This window comes from Lissotriton helveticus, chromosome 2_2, assembly GCF_964261635.1.
Source record: "Lissotriton helveticus chromosome 2_2, aLisHel1.1, whole genome shotgun sequence".
NCBI lineage: Eukaryota > Metazoa > Chordata > Amphibia > Caudata > Salamandridae > Lissotriton > Lissotriton helveticus.
The window spans coordinates 283282113-283309447 of NC_136060.1; positions in this window are offsets into that span (position 1 = coordinate 283282113).

Sequence of the window (27335 nt, forward strand, 5' to 3'; positions counted from 1 at the left end):
GCAAAAACGAGGAGAAATTAAACATTTCTCTTCATTGCGCCAGGTTTTCCCTGGTCTTAATTTTGGCGCTGCCCCATATTTATGCCACCCTTGTAAATATGAGGCTGCGTCAAAATCAATGAGTGTTGCTATGGAACGCCCACCACAACACCCATTGCTCACCCCTTTGACTCTAAGTATAGCATTAAAGGGTGCCTTATTTACTGGGCAGCGTTAAGCCATGTTAAGTGGTTTAATGCTGCCTTGTAAATAAGGTGAAGGCCCTATCATCACAACCACATCAGAAAAAGTGACATTATGGTGGCAATAGGGGCCTGTAAATATGCCCCTGAATGTAGCAGTGCAATATAGCGGAGTACAAAACGTTTTATTGCTCATGTGTAAGCTTAAATTGGTATATTTAAAATCCAACTGCACAATGAAAATTGTCAACACAACAGACATATAGCCACCTTTGTTTACTCACAACTGTATTTATACATTCAATAAGAGATTGTCATTACATGTGTCTCTTGTAGTGTTTCTTTGCTGGGTTTGCAATGGATCTCCACTTTCTTTTAATTTAAGAAAGGGTAACCTGCCCATATTTTCACTGTATTTGAAAAAAATAACTTTATCCTTCAAATAATTAGCCTTACATCTGTCCTTTCGTTTGTCTGAGAATTAATGATCGAATTTTTATCAACTTTTTATAAACCTCCTCTTTCCTATCAGATATAGCACACTTCTGATTGAGACACATGTGCGACTTCCAGAAACATTAATTGGGAGCGGAGACTTTCTGGTACCTTCCTGGGATTTTTTTGTATATATTTTGAAAACCATGTGAGCTGCTGCCTTGAATGAGTCCAGGCCACCTCTATAGATTCATTATATAAATTGTTCTTAATGTAACACAAATAATTTGACATACAATTTTAAATTGCTGATCATTCAGTAAAGACAACTCGTGCGTGGCCTGCACGCCAATCAAGATAGCCCTGTTGTGGAGCTCCATGCAACAGCTGCCAAGAAGGAAACCGTAGCAGCTGGAGAGTTGAATTTGTTGCCCACGGAGACACAAAATGTAGCATCTGGCTCAAATTGGTCAGCAATTAGAATTCTTTCCTCACTAATAATACAAGGAATCTAATATTACGGTGCATCATGCAGCCTGTAACACTAGCAGCCACCTTTTTAATTTCAGCCCTATTTATTTTTTTAAATATTACTTCTTAAATGTGGAAGTAACCTGATGTATCAACCAAAACATTTCTTTACATGTATATTTACATTTGTTCAGGCATCCCTAATGCAATATGAATGAATTTGAGGAATTCTCGTTTCTACAGCATGTATGGCCACCATTGTATTTCTACTCTACAGCCAACACTATCTCTCTTTGTGGCTCATCACAAATATTCTGAGGTACTTTATCTTGCATTAATTACTGCTACTTGTCTCCTATGACAGGAAATAACAGCCTACAAGCTTGTCTATAATGTTAGCTCAGGTATTCTAACTTATCTATCCTGTGCCAGAGAAATTATTTCACATAAAATGTTCCTCTCAGTGATGAACCTAACTGACGCCTTAAATTCAAGGATGCATAGCTATGCACAATTTTATGGGGAAACTAGATCACTGGAAACCTCCTTACAGAACGACTCTGGTACTTTTCATTGCCATTCTTTTTCACAAATCTCAAGAGGTAAACCTACAGTTTCAATGGCAGATGCATAGGTTCAGCAGCCTGATTTCCCTCGTGTGGTCATATCTAAAACTCAAGTGTCAGACAATTCTGTACCCTCCTCATCGCACAAAAGACCAAAGAAAGATCCTCTTTCTAGTAAGATCATCTCCACCAAAGTCAATGGAGATAATTTAGGAAGAAATATGAGCATTGAAACTTTTTATGGAAGACCCAACTAAAATGTTACATAGTCTTGAAGATAAATGGTCATACATGGATAAACATGTTTCTGGTTTGGAACAAAGAGTGAATGATATTAAAAATGCTAAATCTACAATACAAATAATGCAATCAGAAATTAATGACTAAAAATACTTCCAAATGTATAGCTTTTATTGTCTTGTTTTTAGAACATACTGATCTCATAACACAGTTCTTAATACATGCAGGAATAAGGAAGAAGCAAATTATATGGTTCACGCACAAACTTTATTTCTCTCAAGATAAGGCAAATGTCACTGCAGGCAGGTGAAAACAATTTCTAGATTCGTGACCAAAACTGAGGACAAAATGCTAAATTTTATTATATATTTAAAGTGAAATATGAAGACAAAACAATGAAGAATGATGACACAGCAAAGCTGAAGAACTTTCATCATCATGTGAACATAAGAAATAGCTAACATCTATAACATGGTATGTTTATAAGTTACATTATAATAAATGCATCTTGTATTTATATTATATTCTCTGGTTAATGCTTCTTTTGCTTTATAGTTGTCTCTCCACACGTCTTTGTATTTTCTGTGTCATGGCCGTTTGGAATAACCATGTATCCATCTTGTTTTTGTGGTATCTCTTGCTCTCCTTGACATAAAGGAACTTCTCCTTTTAAAGTATGCCTTGCAGTCATCACTCGTATGACTTTTGTTGTCTTTTCTTTTATATTTTTTTGTCTCTGATCTCTTTTCTGCTTCATTCTTTCCATCCCTTTCTATCATCTTTCTACCTCCCTTTTACTGCTTTCTTATTTCAGAGAAATCTTGTGGAATGCTAAAGATTTGAATGATCTGATCAAAAGACAGTGTTTTCTCACACTTAGCTAAATTGTATGCTGAGGTTGCACTTTTACAGGAAACACATTTAACTGAATCAGAAGCCTTAAAACTAAGAAGAAGCTGGGTGGGTCATGTATTTCTATGCTGCCCATCTTTACAAAGGATAAATGGGACTATGATGCTTATTAACAAAAAAACTGCATTTTACCAAATATCACATTTTGCTCATAAAGAGGTTAGACAGGATACTGGTGATCTATCAATAGACAAACATCTACTTACTATATTTATCATAAATGAACCCAAAATGGTTATTTATTCTTTTTTGGACTAATATCACTTAGCAATACTGAACTCTGATGGAGATCACTTTACTATGAGTGGAGACTGTAACCAAGTATTTGACCCAATTTAGGCTAGAAATTCAGGGCCTCATCTACAAAAAAATGACACAGGGCAGCCCTTCAAGCCATTTAGCTGTGCAGTGCCATTTTCAAAGCACAGGGATGTGACATATTAACAACAATATAACGCATCCCTGTGCTTTCCCCTGCACTGGTGTCAAAGGGCGAGTGATTCCTTGTACTGCTCGGGAGCAAATGCCGCCTATTCCTCAATTCCCTCTGAGGAACCTCCAGACACCCACTCTAGTTACACAAGTGTCCAGCAGATACTCACAGGGGAAAGGGAGAGTGGATAAAATAACAAACTAAAAAGAGCCTGCCAAGAATTTTCAGGTTTCTTCTGGGACTCTTCCTGTCTTTCCTCTTGTCTTGGAGGAGCGTTATTTGAGTTACCCAGAAAACAAACTGCAAGACAATTCACAGCATTACCTCTCTTTTACACTTCACTATTTCCTTCTTAATATACAATATGTTACTTGCAACTTTTACATACCCTTTCTATTCTTGTAATTAGCCTCTCTTCTGAAAGTAATCTGATACTTTTCTTTCAGGATTACTTCCTATAATAATATTGATATCTATTCAACATGAGAAGTAAGAAATGTTAACTTGTTATTTCTCTTTTTTTTAAATGTATTTGTCTATACTGTTGTGACAGCTACAATCCTACCATAAATATTTCCGAAAGTTAGTTGCCAAAAAAGCAGTTCACATAAAAGAAGGTAATCTTGAATTTAATTGACTTATCTGAAAAATGTCTCCGTGACCAGCTGCTATTCTTCACAGACCGCAAAGATGACGGGAATCAGCTTGATAACTTTAGCGAGGTGCTTTAACGAGAGACGAACTTGACTGAATACTTCTAATATAATTGCCTCAAAATGTCTAAGACGACGCAGAGGAAATACCTCAAAACGAAGCCAAAAACAAGAGACCAAAGGGTCTTTAATAATAGTTGTGACAGAACGTTATAACCTTACTGATAGTTCTCCTCAGAGGGGCATGCATGGCCAAATGCTCAGTGCGCAAGCTTAGAGGACGTTACTCTCTGTTTTGTGAGGACCCGACAGGCTCGGAACAAAACTAACTCCAACGACGCAGAGTCAAACCATCGAAGTATGCAACTACTTAACTAACAGGTAAGAGCAGGTTCAAGAAGGTGCATAGTAAGCAGAGTCTTCAGTGAAGTGCGCTGAGCTCAGGTGCCTCGCGCTTCACCTAGATTCCAAACAAACTTCAGGAAACAACTAGACCGCATCGTGATAGGCGGCCATCTTGGAATTCCGTTTGAACTCCAGGAAAGAAGTCTTGTTCTTTTGGCTCGAACTTTTGATAGAAAACCAATCAAATGATTCTTCATTTTTTGGATCCCGACAACTGGTGCACAATTGGTGCACAATTGGCTGCCATACACCAGCGCAGGCACCCTTGTAACATTTTACATGGTTGCCTGCACTAAGGGTAGGATTGTTTTTCTGCAGGAAGGGACACTGTCCTGCACAAAAACAATTATTTTCTCTCTCTGTGGGTGCTTCAGAATGCAGCATACACAAAAAGAGGAAAAAACAAGGTGAAATAAAAGTATTTCTCCTCGTTGCACCATTCCTATGCCTCCCTTAGAGAGAGGTATGATTCCGAGGCATTCCCAGTTTTGCAACATGGGAATGTGTCAAGTTCCATGAATATTGCATAGGACCACCCACAGCAACACCCATGGAATACCCCTATCACACAGTAATGCGTGAAAGGGGCCCCTATTTAAAGGCCATGAAATGTCACCTAAAGTGAGTTTAAGTAGCCGTGTAAATATGGGAAAGCCCATTGCACCAAGGTGTGTCAAAAAAAGTGACACACAAGTGGCACAATGGGCTTGTAAATACGCCCTGTAACATTAGAATTATTTCCCCCAACACACATGAATCCTTTCGCTCTACTATATCCCAATATTCATTGATCGATATTAGACGAGATGCTTATCCAGTTACAAGGGAATATACTTCCTCTTTTTTGACACGCAACACACAATCAAGAATTTACTACATATTTAAATCTAAATAGCTTCACTATTGATTTCTGGTCATGTACCCAGTATATCCCATTTTGATTTATTACCAATTCAATCTCAACTAAAAAGATGGGATTTGCCCTTTAATGTACAATTTCAGAATTTTGTGTTTGAGTTTTTCACTTTTAAATCTCCTCAAGACATTTCTTTCTCTACCTTATGGAATACTTTTAAAGATGCAGCAAGAGGGTTTATTTTAGATTACGTCAAATGTAAAAAGAATGAATTTGCTAAACTACCCTAGTTGTTTAAGTGAGATTAACTTTGGAATACAATTCTTATCATTCCAAGTCTCAGTCATGTCTTCATACACATTGTCAATTTATTTAATTTCAATTTTTTATTTCCATGGCTTTTGACACTTTCCTCAATCCCAAAGTGTATCAGGTACTTTTCAAAAATCGGTTATTTGCTTAATCTCCAATAATAATAAAAATTTACAATTATGTAAAAATTACCACCCTTTATGTAAATGTGGGATACTTGGGATACTTTATCCGTGGTGAATATAGTTTAAAGGTCTTTGAAAAAATTATAGTACTTTATATAAAACGCCATCTATCTCATCTTATTGGGCCAGAACAAATTGGATTTATAAAAGGTTGTTTACCCTCTGACAATTCTAGATATTTTTAGTGTTATGAGTAAGGCATCACAATTGTCCCCCCATAAGTTAATTCCTAGTACTCGAGATGCTGAAAAGGCATTTGACTACATTGGATGGCTGTTTATGTTTGAATCCTTAAATTGGTTTGGTTTCGGACCAAAAATTCTTAATCTCATTTCTCTTCTTTATTCTTCTCCCAAAGCAAATAACTATGGTAATGGAATGTACCTGACACTTATTTATTCTGACTTTGATGACCAATGTATCTAAAGTTAAGCAAAATATTGGTATTCCTGGTTTTTCATGCCATGATTCCCAATTAAAACTATCCATATATGCACACAAAAATCTTTTATACCTCCAAAAACCAAATCAATCCCTGCCTGATTCGTGAATTTGCATATGTGTCCGGATTCAATTAGAATTGAGATAAATCTGAAATATTGCCTCTTATTAAATGTTGGACTAAAGATGCATTTAATGTATTACGTTTTGCTTGTAATCCTTGCAAGATTGAGGACCTGATTTATATCTCGGCGGATGGAATACACCTTCAGAAATGTGATGGATATCTTGTCCGCTATATTACGATTTCCATAGGATAGAATGGGATTGTAGTACGGTGGATGGAATATCTGTCTCGTTTCTGATTTATTATTCCCCTCTATCAAGATCTAAATCAGGCCATAAGTATTTAGGGATGTGGTTCACTCCATTCAGACAGTTTTTAAAACAAATTTTGACAATGACTTGTAGAAATTAGAAATGATTTGCTCTAAATGGAATTCTTTATTTTTATCCTGGTTGTCCCAATTGAAGCAAAGTCTCCCTAAATATTTATTAGGTATGGAATATGGATATTAAGTTTTATAGTTATACTAATTTGTTTCCAAGAATAACCAAAAGCCATGAATGAATATGAGGGCAAATGAATAAGATATGCATTAAATCACAATGGGGTGTATTACATGACCACCACTGATCTTCTGGAGCACCTTTCCATTTAAATACTGACATAGTAGTTATAAGTAGCCTGTTATACATATTCTACGTATAATGTTTGCAAGGTATTAGCAGCCCTTGACACTTTGTGGATTTTTACCCAAGTTCTATCCCAATAACTGGGAAATTGCCTTCTGATGCAGAATAGTGCTAATATCCTTCTTCAGTAAGCAATCTGAACAGAGAATAATATGACTGCATGAATATGCATGGTGCGGTGCACAACATTCCGTCTATCTTGAGGCAGCTCTGTTTGGCATCGACCTAACATTCACCAAGCCTAGGATTTCTATCATTTTAAGATTAGTTGCTCTTACTTTATTGAATTATATAACATTATGTTTTACTGAGGATTAAATGCAACAGCTATTACCCGACAAACCAAGTAGGGCCCTTCCCTCACTGGTAGTTCCAATTATGATGTCACAAACGTGTAAACTCAGCATTTCACAAACTCCCATGCACAGTTTAGGAGTGGCCAAATGTCCCCCTTTCATCCACCATCATCTGCTTACAGAGTATTGTGTTATTTTTTCAGACTATTGGCACCCCCTCATCAAGGTCCTATGAGTTGTGCTATTTACCACAGAATTACCTACTTGAGATGAACATAATTAATCAATGTCTGACGTGTTATCTTGCGACAAGAAAAAAGTGTGAGTTGTGTGCATACCTTTCAATTTAACCTGTTTTTGTGAAAACGTGTGCATTGATGTCCAACAATTGAGGAGTAAACAGGCTAAGCCTTCATTTTTAGTTTTACCTCAGAATGATAAACATCAGCATGCACCATGGAAAGTGACTGCTCCCAATACTCTGATTTATTGGGGAAGAGGAAGACCCAGTAGCAGATCAGCGTTTTTGTCTTTTTTCGCGGGAATCAATGTGCTTTCTGCATTTGTAAGTTCATGTCCCAGTCTGAGAGACTTGGAAGTGCCTTCTGAAAGAGTTTGATTATTAATTGACAGCATCACTACTCTATGCACCTTTCAGCACACCAAGTACATATAAGTTGTTCCTGCAAAGTCAATTACTGAGTTCTTTTAGGTTAGCTACTATCTCAGAAGGCTTTGCTTCTTAATATCTAGGTGCTTTATTGTTTAGAAGAATCTTCTCCAACTGCTGTTATTCTTTATTTGACCATGATCGCCTGTGTGGTGAGGCTGTCAACATATTTAGCCATTTTGAGGACTGCAATCTGTGTCTTCTAATTAGCTGCCTTAGTAACCAGATTTTCAAGATAACTTTCCATTCTCTGTGCTAGAATTTTTAAAATATAGGCTGGTGTGGGTCTTCGAGCGACTGTGCATGCTGGCCAAGGAATACTGTTGTTAGAACTTGTAGACTGGAAAGCTAACTTTATTTATCTATTCTTTTTAGTTGACCTCTTTCCCTTACTGTGGCTATTGGTAATGTTAGTAGTTGAATTATTACATTGCAATACATCCCCTTCTTTGAACGGCACAGTTTTCAGTTAACACTTTTTCTCCCCAGGTTGTGGTCTCATTTATCTTTTCCAGGATTCCAGTAAAAGCTGTCATCCATAAAGTCTTCTCCGGATGAATCTGAAAGTGAAAAGAACTGATCCATGGTCTCCACATCCTTGCTATCAAGCTCTTTGAACATCTGAATTGTGGCGGATTACCATAACCCAAAAGGGTCCTTATGGGCTGATGGCATTAAGTCAAGTTTTCTACCAGATCCCAATGCCATATGCTGGTTGGATCATGGTCCAAGTTCTCTTTCTCCTAAATATTCAAGGGGGTACATAATCATGGATGGTTGACCAAGTGTCTGGACCTCTTGCGATATGACAAGGAGAGCTAGCAGAAAATGGATCCGCGGTTGCAACCTGTAGATTGTTTTATCTTTGGTGACTCATGATTCTGTGACCTCTGGTTGAAGCAGAAATACTGTCGGTTAGTAATGATCGGTCTCTTTCACCCTTTCTTTAATCTCTAGAATATGAGGCCTCACATTTATGCAAATTAGACTAAATCTCCAAACTCTACCTCTCACCTCAAGAAGGCAGCCGTCTACTGCCCCAACCCGTGCCTCGCTTTTAACCTAGATCTTCAGAAAATGACTTAAGATCATTTATTCCGACAAGGCATGGGAACGGTTGAGCCGAGCATTCCGACAAGGCATGGTAACGGTTGAGCAGAGTCTAAATTTATATTTTTTAATTTCTAAATACACCGAAGCTAAGAAAGGGAACCTTTTTATTACTTTTATGGACTTGAGCTCAGCTTTTGACTGTGTTGATCACAATCAGTTATGGTCCACGCTAGAGGATCTGGGTCTGGATCTTTCAATCCTTAATTTCATCAAGGAAATATACAAGGATGCAGGGGCAAGGGTGCGCTTTGGTCAACGAGGGGAGTGCTCGTCAAGATTTTCCATCAAGAGGGGGGTGAGACAGGGGTGCATTTTAGCCCCCCTACTCTTCTCCCTCTATATAAACGCGATTGGCGACCACCTTAAGAGCTTTCAATATGATTACCCCTTAGCCCAGGGCCACCCCGTCCCCATCCTATTATATGCGGACGATGCCGCTATTATGTCCCAAACCAGGCTGGGTCTACAAAGGGCTGTCTCAAAGTTCACATTTTTTATGAAGGAAAAGGGACTTAAGGTTAATATATCAAAAACCTTTTCCATGTCTTGTCGACAGGGAATAAAGAAAATACCTTGTCCCATTTTTATAGAGGGCAGAAATATAGAGACCATAGATCAATTTCCCTATCTTGGGATCTCTTTTTAAGGAAATGCTCCTGGCATACTGCAATTAAAGCCAGAAGATTAGCGTTCCTCCAGGGCGATTGGAGCCTTGCAGAACTTTGCGACCAAAATTGGGGGTAGACCCGTTAAGGAGTTGATTGTTATATATAAGGCGAAATGTGTAGCCACGGCCACCTATGGTTCTGGTATCTGGGGGATTGACTCTTCAATTTCAATTCAACAAACTGAGAATTGCTTCCTCAGATACCTCCTGGGGGTCCCTAAATCAACAACTAGCTATTTTGTACACATAGAATTGGGTCTCCCCTATATCTCCGATATCATAATGACCGAACCCATTCTGTTATGGCATAAGCTGTGGCTAACCCCAGAGACAGTCTTTAATCGTAATATAATAACTGATTGCCTACAACTTGATGGTGTAAAGCAAATTAAATGGCTGTGTTTTGTGGAAAAAATGTTGACTGAGATTGGCCACCCTGAGTTTTTTAAAAATCCATCTAGTATGGAAATAATGCCAAGGAAAGTGTTACGTAAACTGGCTATGGAACATCTAGCGAACAAAAGATGGTCCACCGAAAAACTGAAAAAATCAGTGTTAGCCTACCAACAAATTACAATGGAACAGGGTCTGCAATTGTACCTTGTTAGTGACACTAACTGTTATGCCAGAATGCTTCTCGCAAGGTTTAGATTGGGTTCTTTTTATCGTTTGATCACTTTCCCAATCTGCAATGACTGGTCGAGAGAACTGTCGCCTTGTCCCTGTGATGATCTCGCCCCTCAATCTAATTTGCATTGCGTTTTATTCTGCAAGTTTTATCAGGTTCCAAGAAAGATCCTATTCAAACCAATTTTCAAGGAGTGGGGCCTCCGGTCTTGTAGAAATGCTTTTCTTAGACTACAACGGCTAGAGACCTTAGAAGTGATCCACACTCTAGTCAAATTTTTGAAACTTTTGGTAAAGTTTATGTACTCGATGTAATATATTAAATGTTTATATGAATTTTTGAAATTTTTAAAATGTATAAGATTTTAAAGATGTAAAATTGAATTCTGTTTTTATAAAATTGCACTAGTGACTTTTCTATACTACCCCTGTCTTTTTTAAAAAAGGTTTGTTCCTACTAAAATGGTAATGTACTGGCTTTTTGTGACTTATATCTGTTTCTAGTCATATATGTTTTTTAACAAATGTATGCTTTTATGATATTATAGTGTATATCGAAATAAAGCTTTCTTTGAATTTGAATTTGACTTAAGATCTGCCATGCACGTTTTTTTAGCCCCTTTTCGAAGATGGAGTCTCACAAAGAGAATGCTCTACCCCACAGTGTGCACCCTACTGCTCCCTCTCATAGCTAATTTGTAACTTACCTTGTACCCACCCCAGCCGTCTACCGTTTTCAGTTTCCTTATAACAGATAAACTCTGTACCCAATCACACATACATATTTAACCAACGTTCCTGTGCAAGTTAACACAGGACTGGCCCTGGCACTAGCAGAGAGACAGATAGCCGAGGTCCGGGTCCGTCCTGAAGCCAGGATATTATCAGCTTCACCAGAAGGTCTGCAAATACAGAACAGGTGCAAAGAATGTTCCTGGTGCTAACACATAGCACCATAAATCCCATGGAAAATAAAAGCGTCAGCAATAACACAAAAGCACTTTCCTGAAGAAAACGATGGGTGGATTTTATTTGAGCCAAGAGATTGACAATATTTTGTTTAAAACAAAACGAACTCGCCAAACGATTGAAAAAGAGGATCGGTGCAATGAAAAAAAAACAGTGCCTAAGACCATCAGCAGAACGATTATGCATCATGAAAATCAGGTTTGGTCTATGTTTCCATCGTAGTTGACTGTATTTCTGTTACCGAATGCTTTTCAAAAAAACAAATTCTAAAGAGCGAGAAACAGTAAAGTGCAGTTGTAAAGAAACTTTGCCATCTGGTGGATATTTTTGTATCTGCAGTATTGCTGAAAAAATATCAATCCGAATATTTTATAGAACGCCAGACTCTGGTGCGATAAAGGCATCTAAGAATGTTGCAACAGCTTCCATTTTTGTCCTATAAAGTAAAACAGAAAATAGGCACCCCATGTCTCAAACTTCAAAGATATTCTGGGGCATTTTTTTTGTGACTGGCGAGTATGTTTCTAAAATCTAAAAAATAACGTGAACATCTATGAAAAAAAATAACATAAGAGTCACCAAACTACCAATGTTCTGTATTTTCGATGGTATCAGACAACAAATTCGTAACAAAAGAAAACTTGTAAATAATTTAAAAAAAATAATACGACTCTTCTGTGCTGGAGTTCCTCCAGCACTTGCCGCCTCTCCATCCCAGTGGGAAATCACAACAGTGGGAGGGATCTATGCTGCACAGTACAGGTTGAAGTGGTGCACACGTATGGTGCTTCTCGGTGCACACCCAAGTGTGGGCTCTTCAGCAGCTGTATAGAGAGATCCTACCTGGTGGGAAGCCAGCTTCTCCCTTCTAGTTCTCTGTACCGCACAAGCATCCTGCTTGTGAAGAGCACTTTTCTTCCCATGTGCACTTTATCTGTGTCTACATTGGGACGCTGGGGCGCCTGTGGTTTTGTGTGCAGGCACTGCCATCATCCAAGGAAAGCAGCTGCTTGGAAATGCAGCCCAACTGTTCGATTGAGGCTGTAGGCAGACTCCTGGAGCAGAGGGTGGTGATCTGTGAGCAATGATGCGCCTATGGGAGGAGGAGACTCTGGGCACTAAAGTAACAGGGGGCTTATTTATGAAGGCCTTGCGCCACCGATGCGTCACTTTTAAAATGGGAAAAAGTGACGCACCGGTGGCGCAAGGCCTTCATAAATAAGGCCCCAGGTGCTTAGTGACAACAGTAAACACAATTGGTTGCATACATGATTTGGGGGTCACTGATTCATGTAGGGTAGGGGGTTGATTGATGGGGACAACCAGTAGTCACTGGGCTAGGGTTCTAAAAGGAAAGAAGTGGTCACTACAGTGATGAATCCCTGAATCTTTGGGGAGTCACATTAGGGAGAGCAGATCGAGGAGAACAAGGTCTGCAGAGGTTGCTTCAGAATTAAGACTCATCAGTAGTTAAATGTGCACACAGCATGTCTTCAGCCATGGCCTAAATATAAAATTGAGGGCACGGTCACAGTTCTCAAGGTAGAAAAGCAAAATCTCAAATCACACACTAATGGGCGTACTCTCACTCCCCTCTCAGAGTGCAGTCCCACACTACCGACGGACTCACACCTCTCATTGACTACTTCAAATAATGAACCTCAAAAAGTTTGGTTGCAATGACTTGATTCAGGCCTCTCTACTCTTGGGCAGAAGCAGAGGCAGACACATGCATTTGAAAAGTGAGCATATATTTTTCTACGGCCTTTCACAGGGTGGACAGTCTGACATTTGCATGTATGTTTCGGACCTTCCTGACTTCTTTGCCTCCTAAGATCGGTTGTCATCTCTCCCTTGCGTGATGTATGCAGATAACATTGCAATTCTGGACCCAACTCCCAAGGGCCTGAGTAATTGACCGGTGTCTTTGCAGCAGTACACCTCTCTACATTGCTTGATGATCAAGGTCTCAAAGAGTGAGCTATGAATTTTACGAAGTAGAAAGACCGGGAAAATCAGTAGATATATCTGGGGTAGAGGCCTAGAGAAGTAGGAGATCGTAAACTCCTATCTCTAGCTAGGGTAAAATGTAGCAGGTAATTTGCTGGAAAAAGCACATATTGAATATTGTTCCTCTAAGGTTTCTCCGCATGCCAATGGGTTACATGCTATTTACAACACAATGGGGCGAAGACATTTTTTATTTATTTGCTATCCATATAAAGGTGAAAGTCCCTCCATCTCTATTATATGCCATAGTCTAGTCTATAAATGTAACATAAGGGACTTTTTAGAGAAATAGGAAGGGCAAGTTTTATGTAAATAAGTTGTCCATTCGGGGGTGTGTTCTCGCAGAGCAGCAAGATGGTGGCTCTTTGAGTGTGCTCTGCCGGCCGAGATAAAATCCTGCTAACATCCAATGTTTAGAGGCATCAGCTGGTTCAGAAATCGACAGCACTATTCTCCCTAAAAAACTGAGCACAAGCTGATAAGAAACAGAGCTACCGATGCCCCCCTGCTTGGTCGGAGGAGCAGCGCGCTGCTGATTAGGAGCAGAGGTGCAGCCTACACCGGACCTGGTGAAAACGCGCTCAGCATAGCAGATCTGAACGAAGTGTGGACCACGGTGAGTCCTGCGGAATGTAGCAGAGAGGTTTGAGTGTGGCCGCCGGAGCCTGGAGAACACGCCGTGGTGTCTCAGCCTACCGAACGTGCCTGCAGTGCATAGTCACTTCAGGGCCACAGGAACCCCCCGCCCCCATATAACAAACATCCCGTAAATAACACACAGACACAAGTGTTAAGATTGGGAAAAATTGCTGCAGGTTTATTGTTACATACAACATTATGTAATCACGTTGGGTTATCTTACGGGCAATCCAAGGGCAGGCCGCATTCTCGCCACCTGCCCGCCTGATGAGCCAATCAGCACAGTGGCGAACCACCCAGCTGCTGATCATTATGGTAATAAACTACTCACGCCCCTTGCGGGGTGTATCTAAGCAACCCCCGGTTGCACAGGCCCGCAACCGCCCGAAGGACTACTGGGGTGCCGTCTCGGATTCCTAGCCTCCCATGAGGTTCTAGGTTAGGCTCTGGCACCCCTATGTGCCCGCTGAAGTACTGTGTTGCACCTCTCTGTTTCCGGATTGCCCTGTAACTCCGCCACAGCCCGTGCGATGGTCCCCGCCGCCGCACGGGCCCCCCACCAACGCTACTACCTTTACCTGCAACCTTTGCTCAGAAGAGCCTTTTTTAATAGAGGAGGAATAGGTCAACGCCCACAGGCGTGAGATGAACCCCAACCGCCTCAAAATAGCCTTAGACTCTGTCCTAAATCGTTTCAAGTTTGAAGAAACCCCGCCCCTCCGTATGGGAAGATTTCTTCATGGCGCTGTGCTTTACTTCCTCGACTGACCATTGCTAGGCACAACTTAGCGCCCCACCAGAGACCTGTTCCTGACATGAAATATCTGCCTGAAGAAGCCCAGGCCCTTCTGCCACTAATCTGCAGCTACCCCGGGTCTTACTCCTTTACAACATTATTGTAACCATCCCCGGGTCGTGTAGTCATACTACCAGGCAAGTGACAAAGTGAAGAGGAGTGGCCCCTACTGCTGAAGGCGCTTCGTATAAATTAATAGACGTTCCAGCACAAGCCGTGAAACCCAAACACCCTTCACGACAAGCGCCAGCAGGCTACACCCAGCTAAGTTACAACCTGCTGTAACGCCGCTCTCCGCATAACATAGGACAGTGTGCTTACGAAAACGCTTGTGCTGCTAAGTCAAAGAGCACAGAGGCATAGAAGGGATAAACATATATTACTATATAACTAGGACGATGCCCATGCATGTGCCAATACAGATAAAAGGTATTAACAGCAGGCATCACCTGCCCTCAGGGTTTTAGTCCGGAACAGCTTAGGCCATGCTACCACTAAGATAGCTTGTCTGTAAGGTAGACTTACGACCACCACCCAGGGGTTGCAGGGACTGGAACCAATTGCACACTTAAGATCCCGACCTGCATCATGACATGCCTGATGACCAAAAGCCCCTCTGACACTATAGAGCATATACCCCCGTGACAAACCCTCTACAGCCATAGTGTCGACTATCCCAGGTTCGAGGGGTCCCCCGTAACGTATAACTTCTGCCGAAGCGCAGTTCTCCAAATACAACTGTAACAGTGCTTAGTGAATGCTTGTGCCACTATACTCAAGCAACGTACCGAGGGAAATCCAGTGCGCACGCATAATTTAGTATAACTTGCGAGGTGGACTTACATTTTATATACAGGATAGCCATGGTAAACGGCTGGTATCACATGCCCCCTAGACCTGGCGGCAGCTCAACCCTGCTACCTCAGGAATAGCTTGTATATAAAGTTGCATTACGACCCCCGCCAAGAGGGATTTAAAAGCTGAACCAAGGTGCTCCCCAAAATTTGGCGCACAAACCTCAGGCCATCTTCTCACCTAGGGAGGAGCACAAGGAAACCAGCGGATACTCATGTTCAACACAAGGCTGTAAGAACGCAAGCCAGGGGAGCACAACCACGCTAACCTTGAGCGAGAAACCGTGAGTCCAATTCCTGATAGGAGCCCATCGTGCAAGCCACCACCCAAATAGTGAAAACAAAAAGGGGGGGGCTGGACCACCAGCAGACATTCTCTGTCTTCATCAGCTGTTACTTCCATTCCTGAGCAATTCCATATAGAGAGTTTTGCTGGGGGCCCACTACTATAGGTATTATTGGCCGTCCAGGCTCAGGCGGTGCTCTCTATGTACCTGTGTTTGGTGCTCTTTGTTGCCTGCCACGCCACTTCTCTCTTAACGCACTGTTTGCTATTACACACGTGTTTATCTTAGCCTTTGCACCAGTGCAAACATTGCCTACTTAACGTTTGTTCTTGTGCGGAGCGGCAAAGAGGCCACCACAACGGCCAGTGGGGGAGATATACCCTCTCCCTGCCAGCCCCGGACGTGCGTCACAGGTCCGCCCACCTCCACCGGGCAACCTGCCCTGAGGAGGGGTGGCAACCATTAGCTGGGGGGCGGGGGCAGCCCTACGTGACTAAGGGCCCGCCCTCCTGATGGCCACCGGGTGGCCTCGGGCAGGCGCAGATTATGTGGCCTTGCGTGCTCTCAGAAGCAGACACAGGAGTGGATACATTGAGCTGTGACGAAGTACAGATTGAGCTGCGCACCCTGTTAATTTAATAGGAGAGGGTGGCTGAGCAACTGGCAACGTTTTTCCTAGCACACAACAGCCAGGGTAGATCCCCACCCCGTGCCGGGGTTCAGCTTGAAACATTGTGGGTGCTACACATGGAGGCTTCGGAGTCCTGCGACTGAATGAAATCCGTGGAAGACTCAAAAGTCATCCTGGGGTGCGTGATCAGTGACCTTGCCCATTATGCACCATAAGCGCTCACGGAGCTCGGGCACAGTGAACCGCCACTGAGGCAGAGAAAGTGGCGAGGCCTGCTCTGAGGCACAGAAAGACAACTGACCATCGGCCTGTACAGAGGCCTCCGGAGGACTCCTTGGGCTCCGTGTAGGATGGTGCATGGATCATTGAGCTGGGCTAAGGCAGCAAGATAATGGCAGTGCGCTGCAGATCACAGACTCGGAGCATGGTGATCTTAGGAGCTGCAGACTGGGACAAGATCTCCTGGGGAGGGAGACGCTTCTACCATCTCCAGCCCACAGGAACTTCTCGGAAACAATGCTATACTCTATTCAGCCTATGGGATGACGAGTTGTGCTAAGCGGCACCCGAACACACACCAGTCAGGTGTCACATCCCATTGAATGACAGCCATGGGCAAACACGACGCCAAGCAGTCGAAACTAACCATCAACAATAAAAGGCCCACCAGGCAAATGGATATGGGGACTGAGGGCGAGGGCGACAACACCTCCACTGAAGTGGCAGATGAACAAGGAAAGGACCTCTGTACACTCTTACTGGAGATGAAGTCCAGCCTGAAGACCATCAACACCAAACTAGATATCCTTATTTCACAACCGGACATGGTCAAAAAACAAGTGTACACGCACGATACACAGCTGGACTAGCTTGAGAACCGCACCTCAGATGCCCACGACTTCCAGGTGGAGGCCAAAGAACAGCTGCTCCAGATAGATAAAGTCTTGACACTGATCTGGAGGCTCAATCAAGGCGAAACAACATACGTATAAAAGGCATCCCGGAGATGACTGCCATCTTTAAAATGGAAGCATATGTGGAGGAGTCACTGCGAGAACTGTTTGGCTCAGATCTATTGGCTGTGTTTACCGTTGAGAGGGCACACCACACTCTGGGCCCGAAACAGCCAGTAGGATCTACTCCCCGCCCAATCCTGGCCCGGCTACTAAATTACCGGTATGGGATGTCTCCTTTATTTGGCCTGGGAAAGAGGGATCTTCAAGCACAAAGATAACACTATATCATTCTTCCCTTTCACTCCCACACTGCAAGCGACCCGACAGGAGTTTGCACCTGTTAAACGCCTCCTCCTACAGGCGGAGATCCCATATGCACATAGTTGGGGGGTAGTGTCTGATTTGTTAGAAACAGTAGGAATAATCAAATAATAATAATAGCAAGATGTTTTTTGAAGATTAATGAGAAGTTCAGCATTCGAAATTGATTATAATTGAAGAATGCTTTCAAAAACTCAACATTGGTACAAATCAATGTTGATAAGGGTTACATGCTTGAAATTTTAAGTATAGTTATTTAACCCACGAACGAATGTATATTAAGAAAAACGATTTTGTTTTGAGGATTTTTAGGATTAGTTTACATGTTACTGCTTTTGAAATTACTATCAAAATCACTACAACCTGGGAAGATTAATCAAAGCACCAATGCCTTTGGCTTAGAGAACATATTTGAGATTTATGGGCCCAGTACGGAGGCTAAAGTAAATAAAGTGAGGAGAAAAAGACTCCCAATGCGTCAGAGGTCATAAGTTGGGTATAGCTTAGTTCCTGTGACACAGTGTGCACACAACTCATTTCTGGGTATAACTACCACTTAGGGCTAGTGCCATGTGGCCTTGTTTCATGAGTCATTTGGCAATCTTGCTCCTTGCTTTTGGACATTAGGCAGTCTTTTCAAATTTGTATTTTCGATATGGAAACATACAAAAATTTCATTGGTGATTAGGATACTGACCACCTCTGCTTGAATCTCTGAACTCATGCGGATCCATCACAGGCTACATGAGATGGAGTAAGGCGTTTTTTGTACTGGCACAGACATAGAGACTCATTATAAGATTTATATCAAAATAGATTTCTTGGTTACTGGTTGATGGAGCATTGAAGGCCTGTGGTACATCATTGAAACAAAGTAGATAGTAAATGCTGAGGTTAAATGTACACTTCTGCAACAGTTGAATTGCAAAACTATTTTCCCTGTAAATTCTAAGATGATGCCCAGGCTTCTGTCGGTGTTGATGAATGTGCTTTGACATTTGTTGGCTAAGCGTGGAGCATGAGGTTGAGTGATCCAAGGGTTGTCATCATGTGAATGCATAGCACGTGGAGGTTGAGATGGGATGAAATGGCAATCCTTGAGAGCTCCTAGGCGCATTGATCAGGTTGAGAGAGGAAGGCTCAAGCATAACCTGTCAGGAGCTGAAACCATTCCAGTGTGTTTCGAGTAATGGAAGTAAAGATGTGAATCTTCTCAGTAGGGCTTTGTGGGTGATAGTTGTAAGATTTGTGGCAAGGTTTGAAAAGCAAGGGCGTTTCAGATGAAATATGTTTCAGGGGATGTTGTTCGAAATGCTGAGGATGGCTGTTTCAGTCCCATGTTGCAGGCAGTAGTGGAATCTTCATCTCCATGTTGTAGTACCTGGGTAAGTCTTGCCTTTGCAGAATATAGAACTGTAGAATCATACCGTGTTTGTTCCATGTTCCTTGTATTTTTACTGGAGCTTAGAATGGTAGGCATTCTTATGTTGTGCTCGTACTGAGACAGACGCTACTGTCCTGCGGGTTGATAATAAAGAAGATTGCTGCACAGAACTTCTGGTCATGTGTTTCTTTGACCATGATGCTACACATGTTCTTACCTTCTGCTTGTGTTGATTTTTAGCTCCAGGTGTTTGTCCCATGCTGTAAATTCAGCATCAACAGCACCACGTGCAGTGCAAGAGGGCGCTGCGTCTTCATGCTGCTTGAGTAGATGTTCTACTCAAGCAACAGCTTCATCAACGTGAGTGGAAGATTTCCCAAAGCTAGTGGTAGCGACCAGCCTAGACCAGTCTAGACAGCCTGCATTGAGAAATCTTGCTGGTAAGTGGTCCGGAGTAAGCTTTTCTTTGCTTGCACTCGCCAACTTAATGTTGGCAAGCCACGGGAGAGAAAAATCTCTGCTACGCGCCGCTACACAGAGTTTTTCAGAACTTTGCATAACAGAGCGCGGAGTGGGAAATCTCTGCAATCTCTGCAAGCAGAGCGGACATCCATTGCCAGGCCTAGTCATTTGCTATTGGTGTCTTTTATGAACTCGTAACTTTTTAGTTTGCCGTTCTTTCAACTCAGTGGAAAGGGTCTGTGATATTGGACTGCATATCATTGTACGGGAGCAAAAGACTGCATAACTTAGACAGATACTGCAGGACGAACTATGTGGATGAAAAAGAGAGCAGCTCTGGAGGGGTGTCTTGATTTCTGGAGCAAATAATTTGATTCTGAGGTGAGTCTGGATGTTCTTGCTGTTGTGATGGATAGTGCAGGGATAGGGAATAGATCTGGCAGACAGAAGGGTCGAGATGGGAGCCGAAATGCTTCTGAGTATGGCTAGATCAAGGCAATAAACATCGTTGTGAATGTGGCATGGAGCAGAGTCCAAGGTTGTGAGCATCACTGTTGCTGCAGAAGAAGGACAGGATGAGAGATAATAGTTCCATCCAGAAGATGAGCTCCTCTGACCTAAAGACTCCGGAGTCCATTAAGGCAGCAAAAGAGCTGAACACGACATGGTTGTCCTCAGAAGAAGACGGTCGTCAGGATCATGGAGAAGGGATATGGACTGTGTGACTCGCGAAATGCAGTCAAAACTTCAGAAGGGCCCCACTGATCCCAAAACCAACGAATATCTGTGAGATATTGGGGACTGAGGGGCCCCTCGTTATATTCTGCAGGGGGGGGCCCATCATTTTGCGTCACGGCACTGCTGTGTGAGCTTCATTGTTCAGGACTCTAGTTGCCCATTTAACCCCAGTGACTCACGTGAAGATTTAGGAAGCTGAAATCTACAGATGAGGACTCACCGTTTTGTGGCATTTGTATGGTTATCATAATTAGAATGTGGTTGTTAACTGTTATTCCTAGAACCACTGGAATTAACTGGCCTTTTATAATGAGCACCCCTGGGGAGCGGTCCAATATCCCTCATGTAGTATCATTCACCATGGCTCTCCCGTCTGCAGGCTTTACAACGTGAGGTCCAACTTCTCTTCTGGGGTGTCATTCACCAGGACTCTTACTTCTGATCAATTGTGGAGCGCATTGGCATGAGAATGTGCGTAGCACATCTATATTTTACACAATTTGTCGATTTCTCTGATTTTGTTTCCTCTTAAAGATTTCCACCTGTGCAAAATAGAATAACTTGGTTTGCACAATGTTTGCTCTTTTTAAATAATATGAAATCGACTGCACCAATATTTTTTCTCTTTTCTAATATGAAAATAGTATTGCGGGAGGCTGACATCTGGTAAGCTGACGGTAATCTTCCCCACCAACGCTATGTTGTGCTCTGCTCCATACTTGCACTCATGCAGTGGCACGCTTGTGTCTGTTGGGAGTCTTATGGCACTGTATCCTCTCACCATGGGTCACATATGAAATCAAACAAAATTGGGAGATAGTCAGATACCGCTTTTAAAGGTGTGATGCAACATACTTCCTTAAATACCATCCTCTCTTTCACTCATGCGCCTGGCTGGCTCCCCCCGGTGAGCACCACTGCGAAACCAGTACAAAGATTGTCCCCATGGGCCATGTTATTACTAGAAAGTTGTCTTTGTCATGCTCAACTGTTTTACCGCTAACCCTTCCTATTTCCAACATTTTGTATTGGACCTTTTTAGCTTCAACTTCGTACGCATGCCCACTGTCGCATTCTTGAAGTGCCTTTGCTTCTTCAATATACCGTATTCCCCTTTACAACATAACCGTGCATTTTGTTGTGGTACTTTCGCATTGGACATTTTCTTTACATCCTGTCCACTGAACTGTCATTATTTCTTACTGTGGGAGGATGAAATACTGAGATGGCCCTGCCGGAGGGGGGGGGAAGGAGGGGGGGAGTTGGGCCCGGGGAACATAACCTTTGTATATTCTTAATAGGGTCACCGTAAATCCTTCCACTCTGATCAAAATTTGCCTCTGCAAAATCTTACCTTAAGCTTCTTAAGCGTGCCCCAATCAAATACACTATTTTACGAATATTTTCAATGTAACACTCTTGAAAGGGAAACGTCGTTTACAACGCGGTGTTTATACCGCACGACCTTTTCCACGCAGCTATTACAACGCAAGTCGTTACTACGACTTGCGCTGTATGGCGCTGTGGGATAAGGAATGTTGTAATTTTATATTCCAACACCTTCCCTACTGTTACGGGGACTGGTGTTGGAATATAAAATTATAAAATTCCTAAATCCCCGCCCTCCAACGCAAGTCGTTGTAACCATTTGCATTGTAAAATCTGCGATGTCAAGTACCGCGATCTAAAAGATCGCGTTGTACTGACATACATCCCTCTTGGAAGTGCATGTTTGCAACTTTTAATTTCCAGTGTACCACTTAATTGGGCATTTCATTGTAGTACTTTCTGTCACATTGGACCTTTTTCTTTACATACTACCTCCTCAGTTCTACTTGTTTTTCATTTTGGAAGGATGAAATCCTGAGTTGGCACTGCCGGGGGTGCAGAGAACATACCTGCGTGTTTGTAAAGTGCACTTACGTCTAAGGGGATCCTGGCACTGAATGCAGCAGTTTATTGTTACCCAACTCCCTGGCACTGCTTTTTTATATTGCCGTATTCCCCTACTACGTTTACCACAAATCATCAGCAACAATGTTGAGTGGTCGCCCTGGGACCTGATCTAGACATCGGCCTTCTTGCTAGCTACAGGTCTTGGAAGCTGGTCTAGATCATTTTAGTACATTTTGGTACTATCATGGTAGACATTTTCGTTTACATACCACCCAGCTAAACTACGTTTCTTCCTTTGGAAGGATGAGATCACGAGTTGGCACACCTGGGGTCGCATGGAACATTGCCCACCTAATTGTGAGGCACATGTTCGCCCCATCTCGGCACTGGATAACAGGTATCTAAGGGTATTTACCTGCAAAGTTACTGAACCAATTGTACCATTCCTTTTTGAAACCTCAGAAGGATGAAAATCATATCAGGATCTGAACCTGTGAGCATGAGGTAAAAACAAGATTCCTGCAGTGCAAACCCCGTTGGGGTAGCCGTGTGCTATACAAGACACACTACATAAAATAAATAAATAAAATGTCATCACTATACGCATACTATGCAATTTACATGCCTTGCCTGTGGATAACGGGTGTGGAGTTCTAGACACCCATGACAGAGCTTTCTTCAAACCATGTCTGCTTGGAGGAGGTCCTTCCCTGGACTGCTAGCAGGCGCAAGTGGATCCTAATAGTGTATAACCTTTTCTTTTTGATGCAGTTTCATGTAGTGCAAACTTGGCCCGCCGGTATCGGAGCACTTTGCACGAGCACCAGTTGTGTTACATGAGGGCGTTCTTTGTTAGGCACAGAGAAACTTAATTGATTTGCCCCATGTCACAGGATCTTCATAGTCAATGCCGCTACTCGAAACATGTTCCTGAGATGTGTGGGCCCACGCCCTCGCTGTCTGGCCAATTCCCCTCTCATAGGTACTAACACTCTTTTGTTGGACACCAGTTACGTTACACACGGACATATTCATTCTTTGGTAGACTTGCCCAAAATCACCAGAAGCCGAGCCAACGCCGGGGATCGAACCCTGTTCCCCAGCTCCAAATTCATCAGCTGTGAACGTACAGCCCAAACCTCTCCTTTGTTGCATTTATCTTGGGAAAGTTCCAGGCCTTTTTGCCCATCACTCAGACCCTCTTTTAGTGTCCACGTTCCTGCAGCTCTGTCCCAACACCTGATTTGGCCATACTTTTTTTATTACAGAGTCAATAGCATCCGTGAATATTTGCTTAGCTGTCCTCCTATGATGAGACTCCCAAAACTAACTACTGCATTTTCATTTGCTTTCAAGTCACAGCATTCTAACACTAAGTACTGCGACTAAACTTGCGAGGCTGTGACCCGATACTGCGTACTGCTTTTTTTTTTTTACACTTAAAAGGTGCCATTTTTTTACGGACCAGCCAATAACTCAAAAAGGGAAACAGTTCCATTTATGTACACACGCAACTTTAGGTTTCTGCGGAAGACGGGGAACCACTGCTAACCGCCTTTAACTCCTGCCTCGAAATTTTAAGCGAGGATTTAGAACAATGGTTCATGGCGTCGCCCTAACTTCTCCATCCATTTATCAAGGGGTGACACAATATTTACTTTTATGTAAGGGGGATTTTAGTGGCCATTACGGGAGATGGATTGGCCTTATTAAAAGTTGAATATCTGCTTGTCTGTATGTGGGGACGGATTCCCAAATGCACCATTTTTCAGCAGGAACGACAGCCTCACAAAATATTCTTCTTACCTCCCTTGAGGTTATGTAAAGCTAATCAAAGGTGCACAAACCCAATATCTTTAATTAGGTTTATGCTGATTAGCTCTCTCTCCAGTGTTTAAACCATGGCACCACCCACACTGCCTGTTTAACCGCACACTACGGCGTCTCACCTCACTTTCCATGTAACTGCTGAGCTGCAGTTTTATGTATATATGTATCGATATTGTATTTGTCAAAAGCTATCCACGCTCCCCTCTTACCAGCGCAGTGAGCGCAAGATCGCTGCAACTTTCAGGCCGTTGTCGGCTGCTGCCTGAAATTCCACTTAACATAGCAACCATAGCGTTCCAAGATACAGCTGAGGAAAAGTGTTCTTCTGATCGGCATCATTTGTACCGGGACTCCATTACTTTTCAATTGCCATCTCGTGTCAAACACTTCCACACGACCCACCTGGTCATTTCTGCTGATGCCTGAGGAAATTCTAACTGACATGACAGAAACCATCTTGCAGCCTGCATTTCTGCCCAGGAACTGTCACACACCCAACCCCCACTGTTCTTTGCAGTTCACCAGAAAGCCACGAGACACACACTGCCCTATGTCTGCAGAAGAGAACTACCCCTGTAAGGTAAGGGTGGACTGATCAGACACCAAGTCTGTATGATTCTGTTATTGAGTTTCGAAAAGCCAAGCTGTTATTGACTTTTTCCAAAGCCAAGCAAGCGAGGGGAATTTTAAAAACGCGCTGGTGTCTGTTCTGTATGATTCTGCTGGTATTGACTTTTGCCAAAGCCAAGCAAGCGAGGTGAGTTTTAAAACACGCTGGTGTCTGTTATCGTTTTTTTTTTTAAGCATGCTAGTCAGTAGTAAGTTCATGAAATGATGTTGTTGTATGTGTATACAGAACTCCCAGCTGGAGGCGGCTTGTCCGCTTCCCCCAGAAGGGACCCCTGGCCATACGATGTATGTTAAACATGGCCCTTCTGCTATAATGTTTTCCTCATTCTGGGTAAAATATATGAAACGAAGTGAAGCGGCGTTACAGTGGCCACTTTATGGCTCCTTTAATTCCCAAGTTCTCACCAACTTAGAGGAATAATGAATGAAAAGAAAAATACACCCCTCTATGTTTGAATTTGTCCGATTTTGGAGGAAAGAGATTGAGCAGAGAGCTAGAAAGCAGAAGGCTCAAGAAAGAAAACAGGAAAGTATGTCAATGGCCGACCACGCCAGAGAAATTTACAAAATCAAATGACAAAGTCAGTAGAAATAGCCGATAGGGAGCATGGGGCCCGGGTACAAAAATGTTATCCAGCTCGTGAGGAGAAAGGAAAGGGCCATATGGAAGGGGGAGAAAAAGGTGATTCCTTGCTTGATACCATGCTAGAAAGTCCTCCTGCATATGCCCCAATGTACCCTGCCCTAACGCCTCACACCCCACATGTCCCACCTCCACAGCCCACTGATAATGTACATGCGAAGTGCACCTGCTGGCGGGGGGGGGGAGCAAAAACCACAGATTCAATACCTCCCTTCACTCAGGCTTATACCATCTTACCTCCCCAGTTGTTGCCCTACGGGCGATAGGTCAAGTCGAGCTGCACCTCGTGGTCGAACTCCTGTCCGTACCTCAGCTTTTTGGCCTTTCCGCGCTCTCCGCACAGGTGCTCTGGAATCTTCATGCCGCGAACCTGTATATGTCGCTGGGGTAGTCCGGATGATCACTGCTGTGCTGATCCCCAGTGCCTGGCTGTATTGCTGTCCTCCATGCCGCATATTTACGCTCCTGGCCACTCCGACTTCTCCAGGTCGACACTCTCCGCACCTCTTTCTTGCCGCCTCATCAGACAGCGTTGCGTCGCCACGCACCGTGGCCCTCGTCTGCTGGTGTGCACCACGCAGGGCCCAAGTACTGGCCCGGTGAAGCTGTGTTGCTCCGGTGATGGCTCCCAACTCGGGTCGGGCAACGCGACTCACCAGCGAACAACTTGATCTGGGCAGGGTGTGGTCGGGGAATACACCACCGCTAGCCAAGCATGCAGGGGGAAGTGCCTCCCTTCTGCTATGATTGTGGGAGGCCATCTTCATGATGATGTAGAGCCCTGACCTAGCCCTCAGCTTTCAGACCGGAGCCACATATGAGCTCTCCCTTCCTGAATCTGTGAGTGGCGCCAACCAGGATTGCTGGCCTGTTCCCGATGTCGCTCCAGTAAATCTTTCTGCACTCGAAACTCATTGGCGCCTCTCCCCCAGCTCCCTGATGTGAAGGTGAGCTGCCCAGAGGGAGTTTCACCTTATATCTTTCTACCCTTTGTTATTGGAAGGGGGGAAGAGGGTATCAGGCACGTTTCGCCATGCGTCATTTCCTGGCAGGGCAAACCAGCGCCAACCAGATCTGTTCCTTTGTGAGCTCTGGTGGCCATTATGATGCAGGCCCGCGAGGCCCCCCTCGGGGGCAGCCTATGCTATATCATGCTCCCCGAGGTTTACATTGCGAGGACCAATAGTGGGACGGAGCCCACCCAGGGTTGTAATATTATAATTTGATAATTTAGGTCTGTTCCAGCGATCCGTGTGTAAGGCAGAGACAGAGGGCAATGAAAAGGTCAGTTTAAATATAATGCCTCACTGTTGTTAGTTTGTGCCATTTGTGGTATAGAAAGGGTGTTCCATGTAATGCATTCCTTTTTGAGGCAATATGGGCATCAATAAAGTAAATGTTCAATTTTTGCCACCATATGAAAATGCAAATGGCTTTTATTTTCTTGCAGGAAAACAGCCCAAACAGTGTCTATTGTGCAAACCAACCCCTGAGTAGCGCCCCAATCTATGTACCCCAGCTCTGGTACTGACAGGGACGGCTGTGTTAGTGTCACAGTGGTGCTGGCCTCGAATGAAGTTGAAAATATATGGGCAGATTTACAAGAAACTGACTGCGTAACACAAAAAAAACTTTGCGCCACCATGGTTGCGCTGCATTTACAATGTGATGTAAAGGCAACACATTGCTGGAGTCGTGCCTCAAGCACGAGGCAACTCCAGCAATGCTCAGGAATGCCTATATCTATTGTGCTGTGTCTCTCCTTACGCCTGCTTTAAACACGCTTAAGGTTTTGACGTAGTGGCATCGTAGAAGTGATGTAGTGAAATCTTGTAGATTTCTCTGCGTCACTTTTACAAGACTTTCTTGTGTTGGAACACCCACCCTACCTACATTATACCTGACTTAGGTATAATGTGACTCATGGCTTTACAACGTGATGCATCTGCCTAGATGTGTCACGTTGTAAATGTGTCGCAACGTGGCGCATTGTTTGCGGCGCCACTGCATCACAAAAGTGATGCAACAACAGCATAAAAGTGTCGCAAGGGACTTGTAAACCTGCCGCA